General features: G+C 49.4%; 1 pseudogene; it reads left to right on the top strand.

The window, feature by feature from the left end:
• Window positions 1-243: 243 nt before the first annotated feature.
• LOC142582121 (uncharacterized) lies at window positions 244-3,226 on the top strand (annotated as a pseudogene).
• The last annotated feature ends 6,357 nt before the right edge of the window (window positions 3,227-9,583 follow it).

The following is a 9,583-nucleotide window of genomic DNA, read 5'->3' as shown; positions in this document are numbered from 1 at the left end:
ACCACCGACGGTGAACAATCGACATTGTTACGAACGGCCTGCAGAGGTGCCGACCTGCAAGCCGTACCCAGCCTGCTGCAGCTGCCGGGGTGGCAAGCTTCGGAGAAGCGACCGCCGAACCCTTCGAGCCCGCTGCAACAACTCGCTTCGTAAAGACTACAATGCGCGAGTCAACAGCCCTTGGATGCCGGCAGCTCTGCGGCTACGACCTGCTTTGTGAACACAAGAATGCGTGACGTCAACATGGTTCATTTAGAGCTGGGAAACTCCTGGAAGAAGGTGCTTGGCGGCGCCTTCTCACGGGCCTTTGGAGACGCCAGACAATGTACAGCCGCAGCGGCCACTGTTCGAGGTCAGCTCGGGGATTAAGAGGCGCCTGCTCGCGTAACGCACCGTGTCTGCGAGAACCCTCTAACCTTCATGTGGTCAGTGCAACCTGTGCGGAAGTGAGTGCGTAAACCTTCCCCCTACGATGACTTTGGACGCTCCGTTTGGTCGAACGGCCGTTTTCCCGAACACCAAGCGGCCGGCAGCGGCAGGCATCACTCGGTGCTACCGCGACACCCGCGCTCAGCGAACTAGTAAGTGCTCTTTTAGGCACTATTGTTGGACTGTAGGCCTCGTGCGCGCCATTTCAGTGAAGTTCGAGTTTGCGTTGTGTGTTTGCTTTGACAAGATGCCAATGGTGTTGGGCTGCTGAGCACGAGGTCGCGGGATCGAATCCCGGCCACGGCGGCCGCATTTCGATGGGGGCGAAATGCGAAAACACCCGTGTGCTTAGATTTAGGTGCACGTTAAAGAACCCCAGGTGGTCTAAATTTCCGGAGTCCTCCACTACGGCGTGCCTCATAATCAGGAAGTGGTTTTGGCACGTAAAACCCCAAATATTATTATTGACAAGATGCCAGGCGGGAAGTGCAAGTTTCAGCCTGCGTGGCTGCAACATACGGACTATCGTCACTAGGTGAGACCGGAACCAAGCGATCCTTATCGAGCAAAGTGCGCAATATGTAAGAAGACGGTCGACATTGCAACGATGGGGGAATCTGCCTTGATGAGCCACCAGCACCGATCCAAAAGTGGATCGGCACCGATCCAAAACTGCAGCCGGTGAGTTGCTGCTCATCCCTCACAAGTTTCGTGCAAGCGGCTAATCTGACGTCCGCGGCTGCTCGTAAGCGTGAAACCACGGCAACTTCCTCTCGGGCTACGACACTTGACGAAGGCTGCAGAAAACATGATTCCGTGATCGAAGCCGAGATTTTGTGGACGATGAAAGTTGCGTCGTCACACTACTCCTACAGCTCCAGTGGATCCATTTCCCAGCTATTCCAAAAGATGTTTCCGGATAGCGAAGTCGCGAGAAGCTTCACTTGCTCTGAGAAAAAATGCGCGTACGTCGCGTGCCATGGTCTGCGCCCAGTTTTCACTTCGCAGGTACAACAAATGATGGAGAAGTCTGACAGTTTTGTAGTGCTTTTTGACGATACCTTGAATGAATACCTGCAAAGAAAACAACTTGATGTTCACTTCAGATTGTGGAACAACTGTGAGGTGACAACCACATACCTGACTTCGGCATTCATGGGTCACAGCACAGCGGACGACCTTATGCAGAAGTTAACCGGAAACACTCGCCTCCTTTCCCCTGAGCAGGATTGTGCAGCTCTCGATGGACGGCCCGAATGTCAGCTGGAGTCTTTTCAACAAGTTGCAGCAGCACATGAAGAATGACTTTCAAGTTCAGTGCTTGGATATTGGTTCATGTGGCTTGCACACAGTGCATAATGCTTACAAAGCAGGAATGCATGCGACGAGCTGGCCAGTTGACACCCTTCTGTCGAGCTTATACTCACTCTTCCATGACGCACCGGCCCGCCGTGAAGATTTTGTTGAAGAAACAAGGAGCAAGCTGTTTCCACTTCATTTCGTACCCCGCCGTTGGGTCTAGAATGTGCCAGTACTGGAGAGAGCCCCGGCTATGTGGGAGCATTTGAGGCACTACACCGAAGCAATGAGCGACCATAGGGTATACCCTGGCCGAAATGTAGAGCGTATGAGAACGTCAGTGCTTTTCTAAAAGACCAGCTTGCACTTGCGAAACTTAACTTTTCCCTAAATGTTGCAATGGTTGTGCAGTCTTCCTTGACAGTTTTTCAGAGTGATTCCCCAAAGACATTTCTTTTAGCGAAGGAGCTTGAAACGTTCTTGAGAAGCCTCCTTGCAAGGTTCGTGAAACGCTCGGTATTGACAGAAGCCACGAGCAACACGAAACTGCTGCGAATTGATGTTCATGATGCTGCCAATTGCACGTCGCTTGAGAAGGTGGACGTTGGACGGGTGGCTGAGAAGACCTTAAAGAGCGGAAAAGCGACTACCAAGTGTGTTATTGAATTTAGGGGTGAGGGTCGGAAGTTCATTGTGAACATGATCCTGAAAATCATGAAGAGAAGTCCTATTAGGTACCCTCTGGGTAGAGGGTTGACATGTTTCGACCCCAGAGAGATATCAAGGACAGAAATGTGCATTGGGAAACTGAAAGTTGTTCTTAACTGTTTAATTGACAGCAGGCTTCTTTATGAGCACAAGAGCGATATTGTGTGTGCACAGTACATTCAGTTCTGCCAAGAAAAATGGCATGAACTGCAAAACTATGAAAGAGATGAGGAAAGCCTTGACGTTCTCTTCGTGCGCCTTTTAAGCATGACCCGGCGTTCTCGATGTTATGGGAAGTACTGAAGGTCCTTCTCTTGCTTAGCCATGAGCAGGCTTCAGTAGAAAGAGGTTTCAGTGTAAACAAGCAGATCGCGGTCGAAAATATGGCAGAGCTCTCGTATATCTCACTACGAGTTATCTGCGAGGCCGTGAAAAGCCACGGTGGGCTGCTTAACGTTCCGCTGTCGAAAGAACTGAAGTCATCAGTGCGCCAAGCCAGGCATAGGTATGCGTTATACCGGGACGAACAGAAGAAGCAAGCTGTAGCACAGCAGGTAACCTTGAATAGAAAAGAACTCGAGGTAGAGCTACAGAGCATGCAAGAGAAGAAGACAAAGCTCCAAAAAACTCTTAGGAGTCAGCGGATTGCTTTTCGCAAGACGCCGAAGCAAAAGATTACCTGACTTGTCTTGTCAAGGCCAACAGTTTCCGTCGAACAGCCAAAGAAAAAGAAGCGGAGATACCAGCTCTTGAAAGAGAAATTAATGCGAAAATAGGGCTCCTTTCTTAAGTAATGTGAGGAAATAAAATTACGTTAGTATTCCTTGAATTCTGCCTTTTTGCATCCTTCAAATCCTTGAAATGTCCTTGAATTTTCAGCCAAATATTGTGTACGAACCCTGTGTCTGGTGAAACGTCACGGTGAAACTGGATGCCAAGGTCATCTACATACAATAGCGTGTTTTGTGCGCCTAACGCTGAGCTGCAGCGTCTCCCGTTGCAATCTTTTGCCGCAGCAACGGCTGGCTTAAAGGGAAGATGAAAGCTTTTCCAGAAAAAATGAGGTAAGAGCAGTACGCCGTGGTTTTCAACCCTCTGAATTCGAATATCGCATAGATATTGAGCGAAAGAAAGCGCAAACATATTTTATTTCGACGAAAAGTGCAGCAGCAGACACGCCCAGCTCGCGCGCCTCGTTTCCGCCTGTGATTGGTCGGGCGCCTCGTGACGTCAACAATGGTGTTCGTCCGGATGACTGCTGCCGCTACACACGAAGCACGGTTCGAGGTAGTTTGGTGGTGTTTCGCTGAGACGGTCATGGAAATTTTCGAGAGCTTGCGTTTCTCTGAGGAGTTCGGCGTTAAGTCCAAACTCTACGAGAGTGATCTTGCGGGCGACGGTGACGGGCGACGATTTCGAGCGACAAAATGGGCGTAGCTTGAACAAATCGCTCGGTGTTGTCGCTCGATCGCTCGTTTCTAGAAATCTTCAACTCGTCGCTCGTCGCCCAGAAATGCTATGAGCGACTAGCCAATTGTGCGAAGCCGAAACTGGATGTACATAACTCAAATACTACTGTTTGTTGCACGGAACGAGCAAACTATTGAATTTTACACGTGCAAGAATAAGAACGTAGTGCAACACCTTCAGAAATATTTTTTGCTCCGTCTTCAGTAACATACATCAACTTAAATTGATAAAGCATGCGTCACGCTAGTTTCGGCGCGTATATTGCTGCCCTCATACCGGGAAGTCGTCGCTCGCGTAGAGTTCGGCTTGTAGACGACGAGTGAACGCGACAGCCATCGCTTCGCTTGTAGCGCTGTCGTTGTCGCGTGCAAGATCACTTGTAAGGGGCTTATACTTGTACATACTACACGTACGTACAGGCGCTCTCAGAATAATTCGGAACGCAACACACGCGGCCGCTCGCCGACGGAGCGCGCCCGTGGAAAAAGTAGTACCACGGTCTCCCTAGCGAGCAAGGTTGGCTCCCTAGTGCATCTAGTTTGGGTTGCGTTGCTCCAAAACGGTAGCCCTAGGTGCCCCTTAACGTTTTGTCAAGGGGGCTGGGCCGATGGTGTCCGTGACAAGCTGTGTCTGCGCATGCGCTCGCGTTGGAGCATAAGCGCTCGTGTCTGCATGGTCGGGTGCTTGGGCGCCTTTGTTTTTCATTTTTCATGTGGGCCGTATTTATCATTTGCTCAAAATATTTATGGTAGGTGACCGTGACTAGCCCTGGCAAAGGGCGGCGTTTGCGTCTGATGCAACCGTGATGATATCAGCGGCTCGATTGATAAAGAGATACGAACATACTTAAACAATGACAGTTACGCGAATTCCGCCCTATTACAATCGAGGCAACATGCCGAAAAAAGTGCCGATGAATGTGCGGAGAAATATAATTAAGCTCAGTTCACAAGATATACCTCAACGTGAGATATGCCGCCTCACAGGAAAGTCTATAAGTGCGGTCAACCGAATAATCCAAGCATACAGGGATGAAGATGGCCGACTCAAAGATGCAGCACGATCGGGACGACACCGATGCATGTTGCAAGAGTCCGACCTTCTGATTGTTGCTGCAGCCGTTGCCGATCCTTTTTAGAGCGCCCGCCAGATCAAGACAGCCCTCAACCTGCAAGTCAGTGAGGAAACAATTAGAAGGCGCATGCGAGAGGCTGGTCTTCGTGGATTTGTCGCGGCACAAAAGCCACACATTACGGAGTGCCAAAAACGCCGGCGCCTTAAGTTTGGCAGGGCATATGAGCGCTGGACGACTGTGAAGAATGGAAGGAAGTCATATTCTCAGATGAATCGACATTTTCATCTAGATAGGATTAAGAGCGCCGGGTATGGAGACCATACAACTGCAGGTATTTTCCTTTTCATTCTGATCTTTTAAGCACAAATTCTTCGGACGTGCAAGAGGTCTTTCATCTGAAAAGACCATTATCCATTGCCTCCTTTTCGTGTAGATATGAGCCTGAGTATGTTTCTGAGATCTACAACAGCGGCCACTCTGCCCTCAACGTTTGGGGAGCAATTAGCAAAGAGGGCCTCGGTCCGATAATCCGGCTGTCCCCATTGTTCACAGCTGAAGTTTACAGCGAAATTCAGGACTTCCACCTATTGCCATACGCTCTTGACGGGCCATTTAAAGATGGCTGCTACTTGTTCCAACAAGACCTGAGCCGGTGCACATGACCAGAGCCGTGTAAAAACTTCCTAAAAATGTGGTGTTCGCGTTCTTTACTTGCCTCCAAAAGGTGCAGACTTCAATGTTATGAACGTGTGGGGCACGATGAAGGAAAGTTTATCCAAGCTGAATGTTGGAGGGGCAAGTGCCGACGAGCTCTGGCTCGCCATAATGCGCGAGTGGAAGGGCTTTGGTGAGAGGAGGGACTTCGTAGCTGCGCTCTGCGAGTCAATTCCACGCTGCCTACAAGCTGCGCTTCGCGTGGACATCGCGAGATGTTGATAGCAGAACATGCCAACCGCTTTAGACGAAACAAAGTTACGTTTCGATTCTTTTTGTTTTCTGTGGAAAAAATGAACCCAGTGTTCTTCCTGTTATTTATATTTACTATGTTCGCCTTACTATATTTTTTTCATTCAGCTCACACAGCCTACCCTTGATTATCATTGTATATCCCCTCTGAGCAAAAGAAGATGAGTATGAAAATGAATATCTACACCAACAAACGCCGACACGCGACCAATACGTAAGAATACTCGCTTCCAATGATCCAGTTTCCGTGATTGATTGGCGCACAATATATGCGAACCACGTAATGTGGTGCGCCAATAATGACTGGAGTCGTGAAGAGTTCATTAAAGTGCCCTTCGAATGGATGGATGGATGGATAAAACTTTACTGGATCTATTTAAATGTGGTTGGGCCCCTAGACGTCCGGGAGCCCCCTGGCGGACATCTTTAGGCAAGCACGGTCCACCAGCCAGAGCTGGTCATGCGAGCAAGTGGCCTGAAGAGCGGCCTCCCACGAGGAAAAGGAATGAGGTGGCCTCCTGTGCATGAAACTGGCCTTGAGGAACGTGCCGCGTTATTTCATTTTGTAAACTCTTTTATTGCCACTATCGCAGACACACCCTTTAAGAGGGGTCATGTATAAGTGGAAATTGTCCTCGTTTTACGAAGCCATTAGTACCACGGAGTGGGAGATAATTTAATAAGAACTAATACTTCGCAGGACAGGCTAACACGGTTGAAAAAATAGGGAAGCGAGGTGGTTGTAGCCAAGCCGCCTCACTAGCACGTAATCACGCAAAGCATTGCTATTATCTCCCACACGGGATGCACACCATGGCGAGAATACGCTGCACGGCGTCCACAAGCCTTTATTTATAGATTATGGTGCATGCTGCGCTACAGACATTTATTCGCCCAGCCCCCCTGCACAATGCTAAAGGGCACCTAGCGCTACCATTTTGGAGCAAGACAAGGCCAATCTAGAAACACTAGGGAGCGAAACTTGCTCGCTAGGAAGGCTGCGCATGCGCAGACCTTGCCTGTATTTATCCGCCGGCGCGCTCCGCCGACGAGCAGCTGCGTGTCCGGCGTTCCGAATTATTCTGGGGGCACCTGTACATACTTGTACATACTACATGTACGAGCCGATTGCGAAGAGCCGGCCTCTCCAAGAAGCGAAAAATGCTAGTGCAAGCACTGCTTCCCACGCGAACGAAGGCGAAGTGTTAGCATCTCCTCGTGTTGGAAATGTTCTTTGGCGATTATGTTTTTTGCTAAGCTGCATTCAGCGTTCCAGTGAGTACGTTTCCGGGCAAACAACTGTAGTGTTATGTTCCTGCATGCCTCCTCGTACAACGTAAGCGGTGATGCGATCTTCAGCATTTGTGCGCTGCCCCAAAGCTGTCGGCAATCTACACAGACGGTTTAAACGCGGAAAAAGTTTACCGGCTGTTGTAGCGCGTGTAGTATAGAACCTTCATCAGCGCGCCATCCGCACGCTACTCGTAACCGGCGAATTCCGTCGGCTACGTGACATGGTCGGTTTATGTGTGCGAGAGAAGGGGGAGCGCAGCGTCTTGGCGTGAGCAGGCTTTCCACAATATGCAAACTTTACGCTTGCACTGCGTTGTGGTAGCTGCATGCAGGCTGTTTTACAACACGTGCGAATAGAAAATTCGCGGCGCTTGGCGATGAAACCTGCGTCAAGGGTGGGCGATAAACATGCACCTTCCGTTCAGCGTGCTAACTATTTTTTTATAGGAGAACCCCAAAGCACGCTTTATTGATAAACTCCGGTAGTAATCGTCACGGAAGTGGTTAGAGCACAACACTGTTGTTCTTGAGCGCTTGAAGTTGTTTCGCTTCACAGCAGCCTCCCACTTAGCTGAAAGCGTCTTGTCTTGCAGTAACTAATGGAACATCGGAACATCGTCGCGGCCGCTGGTGTACGTGCAAGCGTAGGCTGCACAAAACGCCGGCATGATTGGCCTACAAGTTCAATTGATGCTGCGCACGTCAACTACCACTCTTATATACACACAAATAAAGGAATGTAGGGTCAAGCGAAGCAGATTAGGACGGCACGCACGCAGAAATAAGCCCAGTCAGGCACGGTCGCGGAGACTGCGAAACAGCGGAACACCAGTGTTGACGTCAGTAAGCCGCGGTTTCCGATCTCCGCTCGCATCGTCAGCGTCAGCAGCAGCGCGCGGCGCTCGACGGGGGGCGGCGCTACAGCGCAATTTTAACCGACGATTGCCTCGCTCCTAAGTGAAAAATCCCCCCCAAAATTTTACCTTCATGGTTTATAAGGTTCCCGCATCCGTATTTGAGCGTCTTATAGAATTCGACAGACTCTTCAGCTTCCCTTTAACAAGCGCCACTAAACGCCTTTATTGCTGCCTCGGTGCTTTGAGAGATGGGTGCGTAAAATGTGGCGCGGCTCCAAAAATATTTATCGGTTGACTGGCGCATAAGATGGAAAAAGTTAAGAGCACGAAGTAGAAAAAGAAAAAAAAAAGAAGAGAAGCCGTGTCTGAAAAAACCGTATGAACGCAAGGCCTTGGTGGTAAGTTGCCATGAAAGCCGACGGGGTTATGCGCAGTACTTTTCATCTGTGGCGCGTCTTTCTACCTGTCTCATTTATTGTCCCACACACAAAAAAAACGCGGATTCAGGCCGAAACGCATTCCTTCCAGGGCGCGCGCACACACCGTTCGCATATATCAACCGCCTTCACTCTGCACTAAGAAATGACTCTTTTTAATTAATGTGTTTGTGGTGACCTTTTGCCTTTTTTTTATTTCCTGGTGGAGGAAAAATGCAGAGGGCAAGCGGTGGGCAAGTGATAAACGCAGCATCACCCGAAATTTAATATGATATCGTGTCACGGACACTGGATAGTGGCGCTATATGACCGTGTCGTCTTCCATGGTGCCGGCTTGCCGGTCTTCGCTGAATGCTTTTCGAGGGAATTCATTGGACGCACGTCCAAGAGCGCCGGGTCGTCCAAATTTCCGGAGTCCCCCACTACGGCCTGCCTCATAATCAGATCGGGGTTCTGCCACGTAAAAGCCCATCATTTAGCTATTTCTTTAAGGAAATTGATTTTTCCATAACCTACTCACTTACACTAAACACGTGTCAAAGCAGTTTCGCTAGCTAGTTATCAACCTCTGGGGCAATTCTATCTTTGCACTTATGTATGTTAAGAGTACGAGTGCCTAGCTTTCTTTGTTTTAGTGCATGGAAATTCCAATCGTCTGACATCAACATGATAACATTTATCTGATGGATGATTTGAACGATTACAAAGGATTTCCGGTGATGATGCACGTAATATAAGTTTTGTGGTTCGTTCGCATTGTAGAGTGTGCGTAAGACTAACTAGGTTTATCGCCATGTCGCTGCGTAGGCTGGTATACCGCATAGGCGCTGTAGGTATATGACTCTACCGGTCAACCTTATTGCCTTTCCCTCGCCGTTTCTCTCTCTCTCTCTCTCTCTGACATGTCGGGAGCTCTTCTGAATCTGTTCGCACCTGTCTGCACACTCGGCTGCGTGAGACGGCATATTTCAGTCACAGGACAGACTCAGCCTAGGTGCACCCACTTTCGGCATGGTCTACGGCGGGAACGAATTTCACAAAGGGAGAAA

This window comes from Dermacentor variabilis, chromosome 5 (genome assembly GCF_050947875.1).
Source record: "Dermacentor variabilis isolate Ectoservices chromosome 5, ASM5094787v1, whole genome shotgun sequence".
Taxonomy (NCBI): Eukaryota; Metazoa; Arthropoda; class Arachnida; order Ixodida; family Ixodidae; genus Dermacentor; species Dermacentor variabilis.
This window is presented reverse-complemented; position numbering and strand designations above follow the sequence as displayed.